Source organism: Pseudophryne corroboree, chromosome 4, assembly GCF_028390025.1.
Source record: "Pseudophryne corroboree isolate aPseCor3 chromosome 4, aPseCor3.hap2, whole genome shotgun sequence".
Lineage (NCBI taxonomy): Eukaryota > Metazoa > Chordata > Amphibia > Anura > Myobatrachidae > Pseudophryne > Pseudophryne corroboree.
This window is the reverse complement of record NC_086447.1, coordinates 751,176,484-751,199,875: the sequence shown is the minus strand read 5'-3', so window position 1 is coordinate 751,199,875 and position 23,392 is coordinate 751,176,484. Positions and strand designations below refer to the sequence as shown.

General features: G+C 48.1%; 1 long non-coding RNA gene and 1 pseudogene across 2 annotated transcripts in view; both read left to right on the top strand.

Annotated features, from left to right (window-relative positions):
• LOC134910300 (uncharacterized) overlaps positions 1-23,392 on the top strand; it is a 252,730-nt gene that overhangs the window by 81,236 nt on the left and 148,102 nt on the right. For both annotated transcript variants that reach the window (XR_010176162.1, XR_010176163.1), the window contains one exon: positions 9,859-9,958. This is a non-coding gene — a long non-coding RNA (uncharacterized LOC134910300). The remainder of the gene's footprint in view (positions 1-9,858; positions 9,959-23,392) is intronic.
• LOC134912979 (5S ribosomal RNA) lies at positions 12,097-12,214 on the top strand (annotated as a pseudogene).

Genomic DNA, 23,392 nt, shown 5'->3' with positions numbered 1-23,392 from the left:
TTACAGATTTAGGGTGCGGCAGTCCAGCCGCAGAATGTGCAAGTTGAATCGTGGAGCAGATCCAGCGAGCAATAGTCTGCTTAGAAGCAGGAGCACCCAGCTTGTTGGGTGCATACAGGATAAATAGCGAGTCAGTTTTCCTGACTCCAGCCGTCCTGGAAACATATATTTTTCGGGTCCTGACTAAGTCCAGTAACTTGGAGTCCTCCAAGTCCCACGTAGCCGCAGGCACCACAATAGGTTGGTTCACATGAAAAGCTGATACCACCTTAGGAAGGAATTGGGAACGAGTCCTCAATTCCGCCCTATCCATATGAACATCAGATAAGGGCTTTTGCATGACAAAACCGCCAATTCTGATACACGCCTGGCCGACGCCAAGGCAAACAGCATGACCACTTTCCACGTGAGGTATTTTAGCTCTACGGATTTAAGTGGCTCAAGCCAATGCGACTTCAGGAAATCCAACACCACGTTGAGATCCCACGGTGCCACTAGAGGCACAAACGGGGGTTGAATATGCAGCACTCCCTTAACAAAAGTCTGAACTTCAGGCAGTGAAGCCAGTTCTTTTTGGAAGAAAATGTACAGAGCCGAAACTGGACCTTAACGTAACCCAATTTTAGGCCCGTAGTCACTCCTGACTGTAGGAAGTGAAGAAATCGACCCAGTTGAAATTCCTCCGTTGGGGCCTTCCTGGCCTCACACCAAGCAACATATGTTTGCCATATGCGGTGATAATATTTTGCGATCACATCTTTCCTAGCCTTAATCAGCGTAGGAATGACTTCCTCCGGAATGCCTTTTTCCTTTAGGATCCGGTGTTCAACCGCCATGCCGTCAAACACAGCCGTGGTAAGTCTTGGAACAGGCAGGGCCCCTGCTGCAGCAGGTCCTGTCTGAGCGGCAGAGGCCATGGGTCCTCTGAGATCATTTCTTGAAGTTCCGGGTACCAAGCTCTTCTTGGCCAATCCGGAACCACGAGTATAGTTCTTACTCCTCTCCTTCTTAGTATTCTCAATACCTTGGGTATGAGAGGCAAAGGAAGGAACACATACACCGACTGGTACACCCACGGTGTTACCAGAGCGTCTACAGCTATCGCCTGAGGGTCCCTTGACCTGGCGCAATATCTTTTTAGCTTTATGTTGAGGCGGGACTCCATCATGTCCACCTGTGGCCTTTCCCAATGGTGTACAATCATTTTGAAGACTTCTGGATGAAGTCCCCACTCTCCCGGGTGGAGGTCGTGCCTGCTGAGAAAGTCTGCTTCCCAGTTGTCCACTCGGGAATGAACACTGCTGACAGTGCTAATACATGATTTTCCTCCCATCGGAAAATCCTTGTGGCTTCTGCCATCACCATCCTGCTTCTTGTGCCGCCCTGCTGGTTTACATGGGCGACCGCCGTGATGTTGTCTGACTGGATCAGCACCGGCTGGTGTTGAAGCAGGGGTCTAGCCTGAATGGCCCTTAGTCCCAGAATATTTATGTGTAGGGAAGTCTCCTGACTTGACCATAGTCCTTGGAAGTTTCTTCCCTGTGTGACTGCCCCCCCAGCCTCGAAGGCTGGCATCTGTGGTCACCAGGACCCAGTCCTGTATGCCGAATCTGCGGCCCTCTAGAAGATGAGCACTCTGCAGCCACCACAACAGCGACACCCTGGCCCTTGGAGACAGGGTTATCAGCCGATGCATCTGAAGATGCGACCCGGACCACTTGTCCAACAGATCCCCCTAGAAGATCCTTGCATGGAACCTACCGAATGGAATTTCTTCGAAAGAAGCTACCATCTTTCCCAGGACTCGCGTGCACTGATGCACCGACACCTGTATTTGTATTAGGAGGTCTCTGACTAGAGATGACAACTCCTTGGCCTTCTCCTCCGGGAGAAACCCTTTTTCCTGTTCTGTGTCCAGAACCATACCCAGGAACAGTAGACGCGTCGTAGGAACCAGCTGCGACTTTGGACTATTCAGAATCCAGCCGAGCTGTTGTAGCACTTCCCGAGATAGTGCTACTCAGACGAACAACTGCTCCCTGGACCTCGCCTTTATAAGGAGATCGTCCAAGTACGGGATAATTATAACTCCCTTTTTTCGAAGGAGTAACATCATTTTGGCCATTACCTTGGTAAATACCCTCGGTGCCGGGGACAGACCAACGGCAACGTCTGGAATTGGTAATGACAGTCCTGTACCACAATTTTGAGGTACTCCTGGTGAGGAGGGTAAATGGGGACATGCAGGTAAGCATCCTTGATGTCCAGTGATACCATGTAATCCCCTTCGTCCAGGCTTGCAATAACCGCGCTGAGCGATTCCATTGTGAACTTGAACCTTCATATATAAGTGTTCAAGGATTTTAATTTTAAAATGGGTCTCACCGAACCGTCTGGTTTCGGTACCACAAACATTGTGGAATAGTAACCCCGGCCTTGTTGAAGGAGGGGTACCGTGATTATCACCTGCTGGAAGTACAGCTTGTGAATTGCCGCCAGTACTACCTATCCTCGAGGGCAGCAGGCAAGGCTGATTTGAGGTAACGGCGAGGGGGAGTCGCCCCAAAACTCCAGCTTGCATCCCTGTGATACAACTTGCAGAACCCAGGGATCCACCTGTGAGCGAGCCCACTGGTCACTGAAGTTCCCGAGACGCACCCCCACCGCACCTGGCTCCACCTGTGGAGCCCCAGCGTCATGCGGTGGACTCAGAGAAAGCGGGGGAAGATTTTTGATCCTTAGGCTGTGAGGAAACTTGAGGTAAATATTTTTTCTTTCCCAGCTGTTGCTGTGGATACGAGGTCCCAGAGACCATCCCCAAACAATACCTCACCCTTATAAGGCAGAATCTTCATGTGCCTTCTAAAGTCAGCATCGCCTGTCCACTGCCGGGTCCCCCTGGCAGAATGGACATTGCATTAATTTTGGATGCCAGCCGGCAAATATCCCTCTGTGCATCCCTCATATCTAAGACGACATCTTTAATATGCTCTATGGTTAGCAAATAGTATCCCTGTCCTGACAGGGTAATAGACCACGCTGCAGCAGCACTATCCATGCTGAGGCAATTGCAGGTCTCAGTATAGTACCTGAGTGTGTATATACAGACTTCAGGATAGCCTCCTGCTTTTTATCAACAGGCTCCTTCAAGTATATGGAAAACTTGAAACTCCACGTGGCGCTACTTATATACCGTCAAAGTAAAACTTACACGATGTATACACATTAAGTTCCAGTTGTTCACAACTAACAATATTTTCACAAGGAAGTTGCAGCTGGCTTGATTTAAAGCTATAAAACATAAAATGTACAAAACATAGTGCAAAACTGTTTGATAAATGAGAGAATGGGTTAAGTTGTATCAGTCCCACTCACATATGGATATAGATATGATCGCATGTAGATAATCACAGAACATGTGAAGAGGACATTCACTTTGAAATGGAATCTTCCTCCTTGATGACTTTGAATAAAAATAATAGTAATGATAGTGCAACACCGTCTTTTTATAAAGACAAGTATTTAATAAAAGAATGCACTCACAAAACATCAAATTTAAAAACAGCATATAGTATTGAAGACATCCACATGGTTAAGGACCGCCAGCCCCTGGTATAATCACCACAAAGTCCCAGCGTTCACAGAATCTCCACCGGCTCCGGGCAGCAGCTCCTCCCCACAAGTCTCCGTCCTAATGTGTCTCCCTGCTCAAGCGCTTTCGGACTTACGTCCTTCTTCAGAAGCTCCTTCAAGTGGCCGTATTCTAAGACGGCAGTGCCACCTTTTTTGACAAACGTGTGAGCGCCTTATCCACCCTAGGGGATATCTCCCCACGTGACCTATCCTCTGGCGGGAAAGGGTACGCCATCAGTAACTTTTTTAGAAATTACCAGTTTCTTATCGGGGGAACCCACGCTTCTTCACACACTTCATTCACTCATCTGATGGGGGAACAAAACACTGTCTGCTTTTTCTCCCCAAACATAAAACCCCTTTTTTGTGGTACCTGGGTTAATGTCAGAAATGTGTAACACATTTTTCATTGCCGAGATAATGCAACGGATGTTCCTAGTGGATTGTGTATATGTCTCAACCTCGTCGACACTGGAGTCAGACTCCGTGTCGACATCTGTGTCTGCCATCTGAGGTAGCGGGCGTTTTTGAGCCCCTGATGGCCTTTGAGACGCCTGGGCAGGCGCGGGCTGAGAAGCCGGCTGTCCCCCAGCTGTTACGTCATCCAGCCTTTTATGTAAGGAGTTGACACTGTCGGTTAATACCTTCCACCTATCCATCCACTCTGGTGTCGGCCCCACAGGGGGCGACATCACATTTATCGGCATCTGCTCCGCCTCCACATAAGCCTCCTCATCAACCATGTCGACACAGCCGTACCGACACACCGCACACACACAGGGAATGCTCTGACTGAGGACAGGACCCCACAAAGTCCTTTGGGGAGACAGAGAGAGAGTATGCCAGCACACACCAGAGCGCTATATAATGTAGGGATTCACACTACCCACAGTGATTTTTCCCTTATAGCTGCTGTAATACACAGATTTGCGCCTAAATTTAGTGCCCCCCCCTCTCTTTTTAACCCTTTGAGCTTGAAAACTACAGGGGAGAGCCTGGGGAGCTGTCTTCCAGCTGCACTGTGAAGAGAAAATGGCGCCAGTGTGCTGAGGGAGATAGCCCCACCCCTTTTCGGCGGACTTTTCTCCCGCTTTTTTATGGATTCTGGCAGGGGTATTTATCACATATATAGCCTCTGGGACTATATATTGTGATTTTTTGCCAGCCAAGGTATGAATATTGCTGCTCAGGGTGCCCCCCCCCCCCAGCGCCCTGCACCCATCAGTGACCGGAGTGTGAGGTGTGCATGAGGAGCAATGGCGCACAGCTGCAGTGCTGTGTGCTACCTTGTTGAAGACCGAAGTCTTCTGCCGCCGATTTCCAGGACCATCTTCATGCTTCTGGCTCTGTAAGGGGGACGGCGGCGCGGCTCCGGGACCGAACGATCGAGGTCGGGTCCTGTGTTCGATCCCTCTGGAGCTAATGGTGTCCAGTAGCCTAAGAAGCCCAAACTATCTCCAGTTAGGTAGGTTCGCTTCTTCTCCCCTTAGTCCCTCGTAGCAGTGAGTCTGTTGCCAGCAGATCTCACTGAAAATAAAAAACCTAAAATATACTTTCTTTTCTAGGAGCTCAGGAGAGCCCCTAGTGTGCATCCAGCTCAGCCGGGCACAAGATTCTAACTGAGGTCTGGAGGAGGGTCATAGAGGGAGGAGCCAGTGCACACCAGGTAGTCCTAAAGCTTTCTTTAGTTGTGCCCAGTCTCCTGCGGAGCCGCTATTCCCCATGGTCCTTACGGAGTTCACAGCATCCACTAGGACGTCAGAGAAAGGCTATAAAGTCATAAAAAGAAAAGAGGAGAAAGGTCGACCCACATACACGATACCGCGCCAAAGAATAGGATTTGTTAAACGTCAACTTTAAACTTTTGTACTGTAGTTGTAATCAGTATTTCTCCAACTGAAAGAATAAAAGTGTCAAAATCCACTGCATACAGTATATGGTCATTTGGTGCATGAAACTTTTTATAGTGTTCTGTCATCTAATTAATTTACAGTATGATCTGATCAGTTTTCCAGCTAGCTACATGCCTCATAATTTTAGACTAATTTTGAAACTATTTTTTAAATTTTGTAAACATCATCAGTCTCCGCATTTTTCATTTTTGTATTGGTTTGCTCTTAAGCTATGCTCATATTTCTACATCTCCCACAAAACCCCTTTCTCTTATTTTCTACATGCCCAGGTACCCCATATCCCTGTGTTTTTTTTTCCGGCCACTTATGCTTTTACATTTTATATCTTTTATTTATATTTTATATATTATCACTCTGTTTAATAGAATTTATATAATACTTTTTCTTATACTTATTAACTGCATTTTTTAATGATGAATAGGTGAAAATAAATGTGATTATAGTTTTATTAACATAATCTAACTATTCAGTTTGGTTGGTATAGAATATAATTGCAATGTGATCATATACTTATATATAATTGCCCATTTAAGTGATCACGCTACAATTTTTTCCAGTTTTGGAAAATAATTTTTACATCATTTGTGTGTGCACTCTTGAAGAGTACAATTTGCTAAAAATAAAATAGAGAAAACTATAAGGTAACACATTTTCCCACCCAAACTCTCAAAAATGAAAATAAATTATATTTTAAAAGTAGAGTTTAAACTTTATTTTTCTTTAAGTAACCCAGTCATTGTCTGGTCATGTGAATATATATTTAAAACAATAAACTTTAAGTTGTAGGGAATGTCTGAGTTACTGAGGAGAGAATGTATTTAGTTCGCATGGAGAAAAAAAATTATAGGTCTACAAGTGGACAGTAACCTTCATTAACTCTTGTTCTTCATATTCAAATCAGTGATAACAGGTGCTGGGAACAGTTCACTGAACAGAAAGACCCAGAGGAGGTAATTTATGAATCACAGAAAGGCAGAAGCAAAATGAGAAATGCTCTTTTACGGTGCCAAGTGTCTTAATTTGCAGTGTATATGAAGCAAAATGGCGGCATCTATGGAGGAGAAGATATATGCCACAGATGGGATGCATTTAATTTGCCGGCTGTCAGGATCCTGTTGGTCAGAATACCGACGCTGGAATCACGACAGCCGACAATGGCGATAGCCGGAATACCGCCGCAACAGGGCTAGTCCCCGCAAGGGGACTCATAGTGCTCACCCCGCTGCCGGCATTCTGGCGGACGGGATGCTGCTGTTGGGATACTGGCAGTAGGCATTCCATCCACCAGCAAATCATATGTAAACCCCACAGATAGATGGTGTAAGACTGAGTGTGGGCATTCCTTGCAAATGACACGTTAGAGGCACCAGTTTTGAGGAGCAGTGAAAATCAGAGATTTCAGCTGGAGTGAGATTATTGCTTATGCACCGTGGTTACCCCTAAATACTCATGTCTGTAATTAGGGTGGTGTGGATGGTGTCCAGCACACAGCACATTTCCTCTTGATAATGTCGATATTATCTTATATCATAAAGCTATACCTTTAAACACACTCTTACCATGGAGCCGCTGCGGCCGCTATACTTAATATATACGCTACGCACTTTGTACGCTATTTGCGTACAGAGTCCCGTACGTTGTGCGGACTTAGCGTACACACGCCGCGCTGGGTGTACAAAGTACGCACAGCGTGCGCACACACTCGTGATAAACTTTAAACCTTGTTAGTAATGCAATGCAATGATGTTATACCTTAAACCTTACGCTGCGCTGATGGTATAAAGTACCCGCAGTGCGTACACACCTTATCAATACTCTTAAACCTTATACAGTAAAATAATGTAATACGCTTTATACCTTAGCAGGGAAATGAGGACACAACACCGATTTGTAGTTAACCGCTGGGTTCTAACACCACAGTGGATTATTTGAAAAGGGGATAACAATACAACTTATACACTACAAGGCTAACAAGATAAATCTACAACAGAATAATGACTACAGTCAATGTACATACGTGAGAATATTCGCTTGCGCAACCTGGACCAGTCCTCCGCTCATCAGGTAGATAGCGTTCAGAGTCTTCTGACCAGCCAAGCAGCAACAGGCTTTTTATACACTACTTCCATATACAATACAATGGTAACTGTAATCCCTTTGTCTATTGGACACAGAAATGCATCTTTACATTACAGGAGAGGTCATAGGTTGATTTGAAAAGGTGGGCGATGTCTTTCCCAACTGCTCTTGTGGGTGGTCTCCTCTGGATTCCCGCCGCATACATAATATACAGTAAATACAGTTAATATCTATATTCTACTTCTGCACATAACTATACGCAGGAACATGCGATCTTCCTCTAACCAACACCGGAATGTTACCCTTAAAATACCCTACAGCTGGATACTAGACATCACCCTATAACCTTTGTCTGTCCCTTCCTATCATGCAAAGGTGAATCCCTTAGTCCTGGAAACATTTAAACTGTTGATACTTGCTGATGTGGTGCAGGGAGGCTATGTGTACAATGTGCACTATTTGGGTTAAATATGTAATGTTTTGATAACCCTCTACGTGCTCACAAACTCCGCCGTAAATACCCATACCACGCGCAGGACCGCGGGAGCGATCATACGCAAATTGCGGATATGTGCACGCACGGCGGAACAAGTGCACGCGCAGCGGGCATGTGTGTGTGGTTAGTACGTGGTGTGTGTGCTACAATATTTTTCGACTTTGACACTCTATATACAGTACATTTAAAATACATTTTTTATTATCTGTTCCTTTCTTCAATCCTGCTTCACGCAAAAACTAATTGATGAATTTGGTTGTCATTTTCACTACTGGTTAACTTAGTGACCTAGACAGAAACTAAGGTATGTATTATCTCCATGTAACATCAGGGAGACAAGCAATAAAGGAAAAATCAGACACTTGACACTTGGTGCATGCAGTGTGCAGGCTCCTCAGGTCCAAAATTACTATACTGTATGTATGTAAATATACATTTTTGGGGAGAAAAGTACTTATAGGGACTGTTTATGAACTATGGAGACAAATACATTTTTCCAGAAGACATTCACACAAGCTAAGCTGCGGGCAAACGCTAGTGTATAATAGTAGCAGTGCGCCCAGCTCCTTCACTGCAGCTAATACACATTACAGTGGGAAGCAGCTAGAGCCCCATGTGCTCCACTCCCCCTCGCTGTCTTCTGCAGTGTCTGCAGGGACTGGGAGAGACGTCATGAATCCTCTCCAAAGGGACTTTTGCTGAGCACAGGAGCCATAGATGGCTGCTGTTCCTGGGCACAACAAAAGTAAGTCACAGCATAGCTGCTCTGGAGGATGGGGGGGGGTGGGATATGATGAGGAGGAATGAGGTGAAGGGATTCTACCTGGCATAATATGTATTAGGGGCGCTACCTGGCATAATATGTATAAATGGATCTACCTGACATAAGGTTCATGAGGGGCTCTACCTGGCATAATGTGTATAAGGGACTCTACCTTGCATAATGTGCATAAGGGGCTTTACATGGCATAATATGTATAAGGGGTTCTACCTGGCATAATGTGTATAAGGGGCGTTACCTGGAATAATGTGTACAAGGTGCTCTACCTGGCATAATGTGTATAACTGGCTCTAGTGATGCATAACATATATAAGCAGCCCTGTTGTGGTGTAATGTGTCTAAAGGGCTCTACCATGGCATAAGGGGCTCTTTTATGGCGTAACATGTATAAGGAGTCTACTGTGGCGTAACATGTATAAGTGGCTCTACCATGGTGTAACAAGTATAAGGGGCTCTACTGTAGTGTAACATGCATAAGGGGCTCAACTGTGTGCCATAATGTGTATAAGGGGTACTACTGTGTGATGTAACGTGTATGAGGGGCACTACTATGTGATGTAACGTGTATAAGGTGTATTCATGTGTATTCATGTGTGGTGGAATGTGAATTGGTACTAATCTGTGCCCACAACCCTTCCCCATTAAGCAACGCTCCTACCCCATGCATTAACACCCCTTTATTTTTGCGTGCATCTTTGGCACACACTGTCCCTATTTTGAATATGGGGATGGGACTAGCAATTCTTTTTCTGGCACAGGGCACCAAAATGTCTAGTTACAGCTCTGCTAAATAGCTTGGAACAGGGGAGGATTATTGACTTACTATGTGTTCTAATGAAAATTTAAACTGAAAGATGTTTGATTAAGGCAGATAAATTAAGCTGCAAACTAAGGACTGAGAGAACTTGACCACCTATTTATTAATATACATTGATAACACAGATCTTCTATTGCAGCTTTTTGCAGCATTAATCAGTTGTGGCAACAGTGTATGAATGAACTATGGCTGGAACAGTTGAGTGATATTCCGCTGCATGGTGATACCAGATGGCAGAGGTAAGAATAGTCTTACAACTTTGCTGTCCAGTCCTATGTATATTCATGTGACTCTGCAAGTCACACCTGAAGCAGAACTGGAAGCCCTGACTTCAGATTCTACTTCCACTTGTGAAAAAGATATAAATTATATAATTCTGCATTATCTGCTATACTGCATGGAGGACTGCAGCAGTACATATGCTACCAATGATGGTACATGTGCTGCTGCAGTACTACTTCTGCTATACAGTAGCTTGCCCTTGTTATATAAAGCCTTCACCCGAGATACCAGCCGAATGTATTTCTCGGCAGGGGTTTTGCTAGATAAAGAGAAGCCCTACCTCTGTAGAAAGCACCCATTTTCACCAGGGATACTGCTTTCGCTACTTACCGTATATGCTCGATTATAAGCCGACTTTTTCAGCACGTTTTTTTGTGCTGAAAAAGCCACCTCGGCTTATAATCGAGTCAGCGTTAGGAGGGACACGGAGAGCTAGCGCGCGGCTCTCCTGTGTCCCTCCTGCATCTCCGGCGGTGTGTGTGTTAAAGGAAGTGCACGAACCGGCACTTCCTTTAACACACGCCGCTGCCGCCGGAGATGCAGGAGGGACACAGGAGAGCCGCGCACTGCGCTCTCCGTGTCCCTCCTTCAGAAGACAGCGTGGGAGCGACGAAGGGTAAGTATCTAGCACTGTGGGGCACATCTGGCACTGTGGGGCATATCAGGCACATCTGGCACTGTGGGGCATATCTGGCACATCTAGCACTGTGGGGCATATCTGGCACTGTGGGGCATATCTGGCACTGTGGGGCATATCAGGCACATCTGGCACTGTGGGGCATATCTGGCACTGTGGGGCATATCAGGCACATCTGGCACTGTGGGGCATATCAGGCACATCTGGCACTGTGGGGCATATCTGGCACTGTGGGGCATATCTGGCACTGTGAGGCATATCTGGCACTGTGGGGGCATATCTGGCAGTATGAGGGCATATCTGGCACTGAGGGCTGTGTACGGCTAGAGCTGCATTTCCCACCCTAGGCTTATACTCGAGTCAATAAGTTTTCCCAGGTTTTTTGGGTAAAATTAGGTGCCTCGGCTTATATTCGGGTCGACTTATACTCGAGTATATACGGTAATAAATAAAGCCCTGGCAAACAATTCAACCCACTGTATAAGACCCAGGCGATCTTTTTACAATCCACCATTTGAAATCTGCTTTTCGAGTTCTGTTTCTTCTTACTTTTACCTTAAATGGCTCATGAGTGTAATGGGATATTGAGACTGTTACATGTTACATAGGAGAACATTACATGTTACAGGAGGCTATATTACACGTATACTGCATCAATAGAACTACACCTACAATTGCACTATCCAATATTAAATATACCAGTTGCACAGTTATGACATAGTTGCACTTCAGCAATAAATAATCCTCTATAGTATAGATATAAATAAAATATATTTCCCCATAGAGGAAACAATAGAAGAGAAATCCTCGTTGCTGATATCTGCGTTATGTTCTCACATGTCAGAGCAGTTTCCTGCTCATATTCTGGTCACAGGGTACTTGAGCTGTAATGATTAATGCACATCGCTGACAATGATGAGGTGTATTACTAATCAGAAGCAGCAATTGACGAGTATTATGGAGCACCCTTTGCTCTAATGAGCGTACCTTGTAATTAGACACAACTGGTTCTACAGCTAATACAGTCGGTATTTTGGATCAGAGAAGAACATTTGACTAAATTGATGGTAAAATGAGACTTTCCTTCTGCACAGAATCAAAACACCCTTAAAGTCTGCTAAGAGTTATCCACTGATATAGTAATATACAGTGTGTCTGTTTCTATGTTTGACTGACTTTCAGGGCCTGATTCAGGTGTGAATACAATGCACTTTACAAAAAGCGGGGGTAGAGTCTGCACAGGACCTCTCAATCTGAAAACTTACTAATTTATTAGACATAGGATAAACCTATAGCTTATTTCGTTAACCAACATATGGCCATGTAGTTGAATAATTCATAGCAGGCACTGGGTTGGTGGTGCTCCCAGAGGTAGTTCAGTAAACTGATACAAAGAAATTGTATGGTTCCTGTATAGTACAGGAGCCAAAGAAGAAAAGAAGAAAGACTACACGTCTCTTCTGTGGTCACACCACACTGAGTATGCCCAACCTCGTCTGATCTTGGAAGCCAAGCACTGTGGGCCAGGTCAGTACCTGGTTGGGAGACCACCAGAGAATACCCGGTACTGCAGGTATTTTTATCCTACAAAAAACAATCAGACCTGGAGCCAAAGTTTCAGGCAACACTCACAATATCCACTCTAGCCTATAGAAACAGATTCTTACCTAGGCAACAAGGTGAGCCCACCTGTGTTATACAGAGAAATATCTTTCCCTTCCAGAATAATGATAGTGTGATTTGATACAATTATATTGCATTTCTTTGGAACATGATATTTCCTATATCATTTAAATCTGGATCACAGCGCTTCTAACACCAGAGAGACACACATTTTTATATATATCTTTTTGCTGAACGGAGCCAGTCAGTTTGATTTGTATCACCTTGTACAATCAAATTCACTTAAATTGGATGGATTATCCTCTTGATAAACAGATAGCAACTCTAGTGTGTTTTAGTTCCATTTTTGCCTCATAGCCCCTTATTTTAAGAGGAATACAAATAAAAGTTATTTTTTAAATACCTTAATATCACATAAATTACTATAAAAGAGTGCCCCAGAAGAGACGTGTAGTCTTTCTTCTTTTCTTCTTTGGCTCCTGTACTATACAGGAACCATACAATTTCTTTGTGAATACAATGCAGTCATAGCCAGATTAAGGGGGTGGCACAGGGCATACATTACCCCGGGTCCCCTTTGTCAGGGGCTCCCCGGCTGGAGCACACTGACATCCCAAGATTCCCTCTTATGCAGCAGTAGAAACAGACAGCCAGAATGTGAGCAGGACAGCATGCAGTGCAGGCAGAGACAGAGGAATATCAGGTTTCTGAGCTTTCTGACTAGATGAGATAGGATGGTATAAAAAGCTCTAAAGCCCCGTATACACAGGGAGATTTCTCCCAGAGATGTGTGCTGAGCAATCGAGCACAAAATGCTCAGCACACATCTCTCCCCCGCTCAGCACAAAGCGCAATGTGTGCTGAGCGAGTGGGGGGGAAGGGGGGGGGGGAATAGACGGACGGTCACTTCACCCATCGGTGATGTGAGCGATCTAACTAGATTGTGCCTGCAGGCCAATCTAGTACCATTGATAGCGAAACATCAGATTGCTTAGGAATAAAGCACGGATCTCTCCGTGTGTACCCCCCTTAAATAACACAGGGATCACAGCTTCTCCTCCTCCCTACCTGGGTGTCTGGGTCTTTTGTAACCTGTTATCTATGAGGGTATAGAGAGACACACACAGAGTACTCCTGAGATCTGTTCCAGTGTGTAAGTAGTACAGAGGCTGCAGCTATTTTTGCATGTGACAATGTAGATTATAAATTTTATTTTTCTATGTGTATTTTAAGGTTGTTTAAGTCTTTGTTCCACTGCAAGAAAAAATTATAAAATAGTTATCTTTCAATTAGCTGGAACTATAAACAGTATGCAGGTATTATTAAACTATTAGTTTAAATCTAATATACACCATTGGTTTAATTTTATATACACAATCCATACATCCCAACATGACCCATTCCAAGAGGGACAAAATGCTCTTTACCTGAACTTCCCTCTTAATTTATGAATGCAATCACCTATGTTGAAATACCTTTCTTATCAACTAAATAGTTCAACATGGGTGACGCCAATAATATATTAAGAGGGATATCCAGGTATAGAGCATTCTGTCCCTCCTGGAATGTGTCATGTTAGGAGGTATGCACAATCTAATAAATACCCCCCCCCCCCCACACACACACACACACCACCACCTTTCCACGGGGGACCCTCTGTCTTTAGTGCCCCAGGAATCCCCAAGGCCTAATCCAGCCCTGAATGTAGTGGGTGTCTCAATGCTTATACTCTCCATCACACACTGGTGCATAAGGGGACGGCTGACATAAGCATTTGCACATTGGCCCTCATTCCGAGTTGATCGGTCGCAAGGCGAATTTAGCAGAGTTACACACGCTAAGCCGCCGCCTACTGGGAGTGAATCTTAGCTTCTTAAAATTGCGACCGATGTATTCGCAATATTGCGATTACTAACTACTTAGCAGTTTCAGAGTAGCTCCAGACTTACTCTGCCTGTGCGATCATTTCAGTGCTTGTCGTTCCTGGTTGACGTCACAAACACACCCAGCGTTCGCCCAGGCACTCCCACCGTTTCACCGGCCACTCCTGCGTTTTTTCCGGAAACGGTAGCGTTTCCAGCCACACGCCCCTGAAACGCCGTGTTTCCGCCCAGTAACACCCATTTCCTGTCAATCACATTACGATCGCCGGAGCGAAGAAAAAGCCGTGAGTAAAAATACTTTCATCATAGTAAAGTTACTTGGCGCAGTCGCAGTGCGAACATTGCGCATGCGTACTAAGCGGATTTTCACTGCGATGCGATGAAAAATACCGAGCGAACAACTCGGAATGAGGGCCATTATTGCTTTCATGATTCCAACAGTGGCTGCTATTGCGGACGCAGAAGCATCAAGCTCTTAGGCCCTTAGTTTTATGCTACCACTAGAATACAGAGGCTACATTTTTTCCATACACATTTTTCCATATTTTTTCATCTAAAGGTGCTGCTATTGATTCTATGGGGAGATGTACTAAGCTTTGGAGAGTGATAAAGTGAAGAGTGATAATGTACCAGGCAATCAGCTCCTAACTGCCATGTTACAGGCTTTGTTTTAAAATTGACACTTATTTGATTGGTTGGTAGTTTATCTCTCCCCACTTTATCACTTTCCAATACTAAGTACATCTGCCACTATATGAGTGTTCTTACTTTTGGAAGTATACAAAAAGGGAACCTGTTACCCAAGCTGTAGGTAATAAGCAGAACGTTGATGTTCTTCCATGACTTTGTCTACTGTTGGTGAGGGTTTAGCTCTCTGTGCACTATGCTGTGTGTCAGGCCAGCTTCTTCAATACCCACGGCATCAAGGAACCTGCCACGTTTACTAATTACATAATGTACTATGTAATAGGCAAATACAAAGTTACAGGTTATAAATACATATTGCACCATCCACCAAACTGTGTGGAGCACGCCGCATACCTGTTAAAAAAAAATTTTGGGTTGCAAATTTTAATTAGGAGTAAGCAAATAAAAAATAAAAAAACAGTGCGGCCTTTCTTCCCTTGCTTAGCTTATGTGTGTGTGTGTGTGTGTGTGTGTGTGTGTGTGTGTGTATAAATCATTAGCCATGGTAAGTAAAGAACTGGATTTAAAAATAAAAACATTTATTCTGCTCAATTACAAGAAGCGAATAAAACATATATATAAAACATGTAAGAACTCAGCTGGAGGTGAAAGCGTAAAGACCTGCTGAGGGACTCTGATTAGAACAGATTAGCCGAATTGTGGATTAGAATTCAGTCCGTCAAGTCAGGCAAAAAATCGCAAAATAACTCCAGACCCCCGCTGCCGACTCATGCCAGCAACGGCGAGTAGTTAATCCCTGAGTAGGATAAAAAGGGGGAAGACAAACACACGCACAACACCATAACGTACTGAACTGTACAACATGACTGTACAACTGTAATTAAAACAACAAACAACGCGCGAGCCAACATCTCACGCAATGGGGCGAATATACCGTCTGTAACTCGACGACTTCCATCGCCCCACCGCCTGGATCTCAGCCATGGAAAATCCCGCAGCCGACGTCGCCGCCCCTATGCGGAAGGAATGCGTCCCGAACGCAGCGGGTGGAAGTCCCAAGCTCGCCAGACAGCGACCCAGCATCCAACGAAATTGATATTTCGTCACCGGCAGCCCATCATAATGCAGCAGCTATGACCCCCGACCGTCGGGCCGTACTGCCTCATACTGCACTGCCAAACTTACTGGGCAAATGCTCTCATCAAGTGCCGGAACCAAGGTGACCCATCGACCTCTCCCCACTTGGTCCGTCTTAGAGCGACGCAATCTGCAAAGCAAGGACCTCTCACCCACCACCACGTCCCCGACGAGCATGCGCGAATATGCTCGCTTAGAAGGCGCTACCAATTCCGAAACCCTAAAGGCCCCGTGGTAAGCCATTGAGAACGCCAAACTGAACAACAGCGACTCAAACATGGACGATGCGACACCTCCCACCGCCCTGATGACAGCCGGCAACAAGGCCGCATCAATGGGCCGCCTCCTGTCAGGCGGCGTCGGCGCGACTCGCGCCCATCCTTTCATCGCCTTTAGCAGAATCCCACTTTTCGTCACGTCGGGGACGCCCCTTATTTTGCTGAAAAACGAAATCCCAGCCAAGTACCGGGCAACCACCGCTCTGGACCTACCCGAAACATACAGCTGCCAAATAAAAGAAAGCATCATTCGATGCCCGCTCTTACCTTGTGAATTCCGTCCTTGAACAAACTCCTCCCACTCGCTCCAGGCTTGCCTGTAAGCCGTAAGCGTAGTTGGCGCGACTGACCGCAACGCTAGAGCCTCCAGTCCGGCCCGATCACCTGCCAAACATAACCAGGACAATGAAAACCATGCTCGTCGGCCTCGGGTGCCAACAAACAAAATCTTTCCCACTGCCCTCGCGATAACGCGTCAGCAATTCCTAGCCCCGGCACGTGCTGCGCACGGAACCAAACGTTCCGACGCAGGCACGTCAACAGCAACTGCCCCAGCACCCGCAGAACGACCAGCGCCTTCGCCCTCTGGTTGTTAATCGTATGCACCACACCCAGATTATCACATCTAAACAAGATGCTGCGATGAGCCAGCCGATCGCCCCATACCTCCAGCGCCACCATAATGGGGAAAAGCTCAAGCAGCAAAAGGTCCTTAGTTAAACCTTTGCGATGCCATTCCGCCGGCCACGAGGCCGCGCACCAAGATCCCTCCAGATAGCATCCGAATCCAGAGGCACCCGCTGCGTCGGTGAACAGCTGCAACCTAGCGCTGTCCACCATTGGGGCCTGCCATATACACACCCCGTTGAAGTCCTCCAGGAACGAGGCCCATACTGCCAAATCCCTCTTAATCTCCGAGGACAAACGCACGAAATGGTGTGGTCTGGCACTCCCCGCAGTCGCCCTTTCCAGCTTCCGGCAGAAAACCCTGCCCATCGGGATTACCCGACAAGCAAAGTTCAACATGCCCAGCAAGGACTGCGCCTGCCGTAGTGTGACCTTACGCGACCCTATAAACCGGCAAATGGCGTCGCGGAGCTTCACCACTTTGTCCCTAGGAAGCCGACACGCTCCTGCTACCGTGTCAATCTCAATCCCCAAAAAGGACAAGCAGGAGGCCGGGCCCTCTGTTTTATCCTCGGCCACAGGAACGCCGAAGTGGAAAAACAGCGCTCGGATGCTGAAAAGCAAGTCGCCGCACCGTGGTGAATTTGCCGGGCTCGCACACAGGAAGTCATCGAGGTAATGTGCGACCCCGTGACCCCCTGATGAAGACTCCACGCACCAATGTAAAAAAGTGCTGAAACGCTCGAAAAATGAGCATGAAACGGAACATCCCATCGGCAAACATTTGTCGATGAAATACTCCGCTCCAATCCGGAAACCCATAAAACGAAATGAGTCCGGGTGTAATGGCAGCAACCGAAAAGCGGACTCAACATCAATCTTAGCCATGAGGGCCCCGGTCCCGTAACCGCGGACCATCTCCAACGCTTCGTCAAACGACTGATACACCACCGAGCAATGAGCCGGCGGTATTGCGTCGTTGACCGACGCCCCCGACGGGTAAGAAAGATGCTGAATGAGCTGAAAGGCGCCTTGAGTCTTCTTGGGAACCACCCCCACTGGAGAGATGACCAAGTCATCCACCGGGGGCGATGGAAACGGCCCCTCCATCCTGCCCAACCTGACCTCCTTATCCACTTTCTCCCTCAGAACTAACGGCAAGGTTCGGGCAGAGTGGAGGTTCCGCTGGGCACGCACGGACACCTCGCTCGCAACAGGCAAGCGAAACCCAAACTGAAAACCGGAATACAAAAATTGTGCATCCTCCCTATTCGGATACAAGTCCAACCACCAGCCCATCGTCTCCAATTTAATTGGTGTTGGCGCTCTGCGAAGCGCTCCCACCCGCGGCTTGTCTGGGGTAAGTTTGTTTACCCCGGGCACCCTGCCGACTGCCTTTGAAACAGGAGGACGCTGGGTGGGACCCGCCGCATTGCAGGCACGAGTGTCGAAAACGACACTGCTTGCCGAAGGAACACGCCGCGTTGTTAAACGCGAAACATTTTCCTTTTGTGGCGGCACGCCCCCCTGCGCGGACGGCCGACCTACCTGGCTTGGCCAATCCGCCTTCCGCGCTGGACCCTTGGGCGGACAACCCTGCGCAGTGCCCGTCCGCCCCCGGCTTCCGGGGCTCCTCAGCCTGTTGCGAAGCCCGAGTGACCTTGAGCCAGACCTCAACGTCCTTGAACCCAAAGTCCATGACCTGCAATCCGTCCTGCTTTTCCCGGAATTCCTGGTCGTATCTACGCCACTCCGATCCCGCAGACGTGCGCTGCATGTCGTGCACGAGATGCAGGTACCGGATTATGTTCATGTGCTCGCTTGGCCTGTCCTCCAGGTAACACGCCGCGAAGACCCAAAACCCAGCCAGCCAATTATCGAAGGTACGGAATGCCTCCGTCCCGATACCCTGCTTCGCGGCCGCCGCCTTATACTCCCTCTTCGCGTCCTTCGTCAGGACGAACACATCAACGAAGTCCCCTCTGCAAATCTTCTTGCGGCAGCTATCTCGAAGCCCCCGCATAACGGCAGTATATTCGCAGCGCACGACCCCAGGCAAATCGCGGCGCTTCTTGGCCCTACGAGCTTCTTCGCTAAGCCGCTTGCGCCTCTTCCGCCTCTTCTGCTGGCCCGCTGCCCTCTTGGCGAATTTCGTCGCCCGCTTCCTTGCCCTAGTCGTGCTACTGACTGCGGACACTTGCGACGATAGAGAAGACGAAGAGGAGGAAGAGGAAGAGCTGCGAGAACTAGCGCTCGTGGAGGTACCAGATACCGACTGCACCACCTCACCTGATGCCGCCGACCCCGACATGGAATCCCCCGGCGTGGCCAAACCTCCGTCTTCCTCTTCGTACTCGGCCATCTCCACTTCCCCGAGGTCCCCTGCAACAGAGAAAGAAACGGGGGAACCAGCCAGCACTTGCGGCGCATGCCGCGCCCTCCGTGAGGGGGGAGTTGCGCCGAGCACCCCTGCGCGTCCTGCCCCGGACCCCGCTCCAATTCTGCGGCGGCCGCCCCGAGCTCCCGGCACGCGCGTGCCACTCGCTGCGCCGCAGCAGCCCTCCGACCACCGACCCCGCCTGCCGCCGCAGGATCGCTGGAACTAGCAGTAGTCCTCGGGGAGCCAGCCACTGCTAACGGCCCTAAAGCCTCCACCACAGTGGCCAGGGCCGACGCCAGCGCTCCGGAGGGGTCGCGACCCCCCCAAAACGAGCCCTCGGGCCCAGAGGAACCTCCTGCCGGGGCCCGCGCGCGACCACGCGCCCGCCGCCCGACCGGCGGCAACCGGGCACCCAACGCCCGCTGCCCCGGCGGGAAGACGGGGGCGCCCCTGTCGGCGCCCGCGCTGCCCTCGCTGCCCTCGCTCTCTGCCTCCGAGAAGTCACCTCCCCCTGCGATCCGGAACTATCTCCCGCCGCTAGGGGGGAGACGCCCCGAGCATAATCCGCCCGCGCCGCCGCCCTGCGACCGCTGACCCATTCCCTGTCACCCCTCCTCCCCCGCGGGCCGCTGTCTACCGGCCCCCGGGGAGTACTTAGGGGAGACCGAGACACACGCGGCGCAGCTGCGCGCGCCCGCGCGCGTACTGCGCCGCTGACATTGGGCACGGGCTCGCGCGCCTCCCGCGCGCGCCCGGTCACCTTGTGCAGTTGCACTCCGGTGCTCATACCGCACCCCCACTTGTGCCTCCTGCCTGCCCCCCAAGGATGTCCTCCCTCTCCTGTCTCCCCGGCCCCCGCCGGACTCCGGCTGCCGGGGAGTTACTTGCAATGAGCAGGGGGACAACAGGGCTGGTGGCGCCGCTGCGCGCACACGTGCGCGGCCGGCGCCGCCGGAGGCAGGCGTGGGCGCGCGCGCACCTCGTGCGCGCGTCCCACTGGTCTCCGACTCAACTCCTCCGCCCGCCGCACTGCTCATACCCGCCGCGCGAGGCCCCGAAACAAGCCCCGCGCGGCGAGCCACCGACCCCCGTCCGGCCTCTACCCCCCGCCCGGCACTCAGCTCCGGCCGCGGCAAGGAGGGAGAGACAGGGGCCGCCTGTGAAGCAGCCGCCGAGCGCCCGCTGCGGCGCGCATGCGCGCGCCCGCGGGCCCCGGACACCGCCACTTCGACAAGCGCTCCAGGAGGCGAGGGCTGATGCCCGCCTACCTCCGAGCCTGGCTGAATCTCTGGCCTACCCCGCCGCCCGCGCCCGCCCGGCAAAGCCGGCCCGGCCCCCAGCGGCGAGGCCGACCTGACCCGCCGAGCAGCGCTCCTGCCCGCGCCCGTGGAGGCCGGAGGGGACGGAGCCCCGTCCCCCAGGCCTGCCATCCCTTCCCCCGGCCCAGCTCCACCGCCAGAAGTGCGGTATCGAGCTGGGGTCCCGGCGGAACGGCGAGGGCGGGAAGCCATAGTACTACAAATAAGGGAGAGCAGTTAAAATCCAAACTTAAATGTACACCAAATATGGGGAGCTCTGCACTGCAGCACTCACCCAGCACAAGGCAATTTCACCGACCAGAGAGAAACAAAGTGGCCTATCCTTCCCTATATATACTAACCCTGCCATTTTTTCAAGGGCTGTACTTTCTTTCCAGCTAGGTCCACCCCTCACAAGATGTTTAACTCATTCCTTTCCAATGCTGTCAATTCTCTCTCCATATATGGTTTTGTTCTGTAGTAGTAGTATGTATACAATGTTCAACAATTGGAAGAACATCAAATAGCACTGGGCATCGGTGCCTAGCGATGGAATGGTGCAAAAAAAACGATCGCACAGGCGATTGCAAAGTGATTGACAGGAAGTGGGTGGCAAGTGACCGTTTTACAGGAGTGTCCGGAAAAACGCAGGAGGGACCAGGTGTTTTCAGGGAGGGTGTCTGACGTCAGCTCCAGCCCCGATCAGCAGCAAACAATCGCAGTGGCTGAGTAAACCCTGGGCTGCGCAGAGACTGCACAAACTGATGTTTGTGCAGCTCTGCTATAAAAGCGATCACACACCTGAACAGCACTTTACCCCTCCCCCTGTAGCCGGCGACTACTGGATCGCAGGGCTGCAAAAAACGCACCTTAGTGATCAGGTCTGAATTACCCTCACTGTTGTCTTTCGAGACAAATGTTCGTGACTTTGCCACGCAGGAGCCGGAATGCCTTGCCAAGAAAGTTGGGCGGTATGGAGATGCTGGGCTTTGACTTTAAGTGCACACGATTAAGTTTTGAACACATAGAAAGTCGAATATGAAGCACAAGGGAACTTGGAGTGGGAAAAGCAGCGTCTGCTGCATCGGAGCGATTCTTGCACAGATTCGGACTCATTCACACACAGATTTACAAATGTCACTCATCAAATTGATCAGTGTAAGCTAGCAATGTAGGTTTGTCAGTCCAAGTTGTTTTATTTATGTCAATAAGACTCTGCTTTTGAGAGATAAGACGCTTGGTGCAGCTGAGATGCCCAAGACCTGGCACACCAAGAGCGGCTACTGGCATGAGTGTATAAGGACACATCTGTACTTGATCTGTGTTTGCCCGCACCTTCTCATCCCTGTTCCGCTTCTCTAAGTGCAAGCCTAAGATGTAACGGCATCTGCAAACAGGGCAAGTGTAAGCTGTTTTTGTGCCATGCAGTGTACAGAAATGCTTAGTTTATAATAAAAAATGCATCCATCCATCTCTACATGTGCCCCATATGAGGAAAAGATGCTGCACACCTTGTTATAAAAAAATGAAACCCTATGGGATATAATCTGTCAGGCTGGATCTTTCTTTGTCTGAGGACTTGCCAGAAGGATTTGCAATTAACCTGGCACCCAGCTTGGGAACCTTCTTGTTCAAAATCAGCATATCACTAGCAGTGTCCTATTGATGATGCTACAGTGTTGTCTGATGGTGCAGAATGGGACAGTACAGTCATGGTTTCTGTCCTGTCAGTGCGTTCCCTCAAGAACAAAGACTTGTCAGTCATGGTGGGGGATCGCAGAGATAGACAGCGCATCCATGACGAATGCTGTCAGAATCATCGCAGACCAGGCACTGCTTATTAATCACCCAAGTACATGCACTATGTATACATAACTTACGTTTCATTTGAATCATTACGTTTTATGAGAACCAACAGTGAAAGATTTACAAGACATAGAAGTACATTAATACTGAGCCACTGTATACAGTAACATAATGGAATAACACAGTGAAATAACATTAGGTGTTGCAATAGCAGCAACCACTGCTAGGACTTCATGCCCTGGAGGTTTAGGTGTGACCCTTAGATACATGAAAATAAAATTATGCAAGTATTCTTATGACAGTAACAAAAAATATTAAGGATAAATAAAATTAAATATTTCCCGCACGTCTCTTATACTGTTATTCACCATTTTATTTACATTACAGATATTATTTTTTGGGGGTCTTTTAATGATCTCTAATACAATCCAGCAGGTTCGTGACAGCAGAAATTGAGACTGGGCATAGTACATGACGATTTCACAGTAAAGTACTCACGAAACCACCTGCAGAGTCAGATCAAGATGTAGTAAGAAAAAAAAAAAAAAAAAACTTTTACGCTTTATCAGATGCTTTTAACCAATTACTTTTACATCATTTGTTCTGAACCGGCAGTATTCAATTGCTAGTTTCAGAATAAAGCCAGTTTCCTAGAATAACCTTCCATAACATGCCCAAAGTCAGTTACCAATCACCAAATGTACTCTATATGAAAGGGTGCAGCTTTAACTTAGTAAGTCTCATTTACAAACCACAGGCAATGCGGACACGATAGGCATCTACTTGTCCATTTGGCACATTTTAAAGTCTACACCCAATTTCCAGCTCGTGGTGCTTGGCTTTGTGACCACACCTTAAAATATGCATTATAGAAAGAGTGGCATGTCTTTACCTTCATGTGATAATTATGATGGAGGCAGCTGTTACATTACTTCCCATCAGGCATTAGGTGTTTAAAAGTATATTTAAAAAAAATATATATATATTTTAAAATATTTAAATATTATATCATGGCAATTAAGTAGTTATGAAATGAAAGTACTAATTTATCATTCAAACTAAATTATTTTCTAA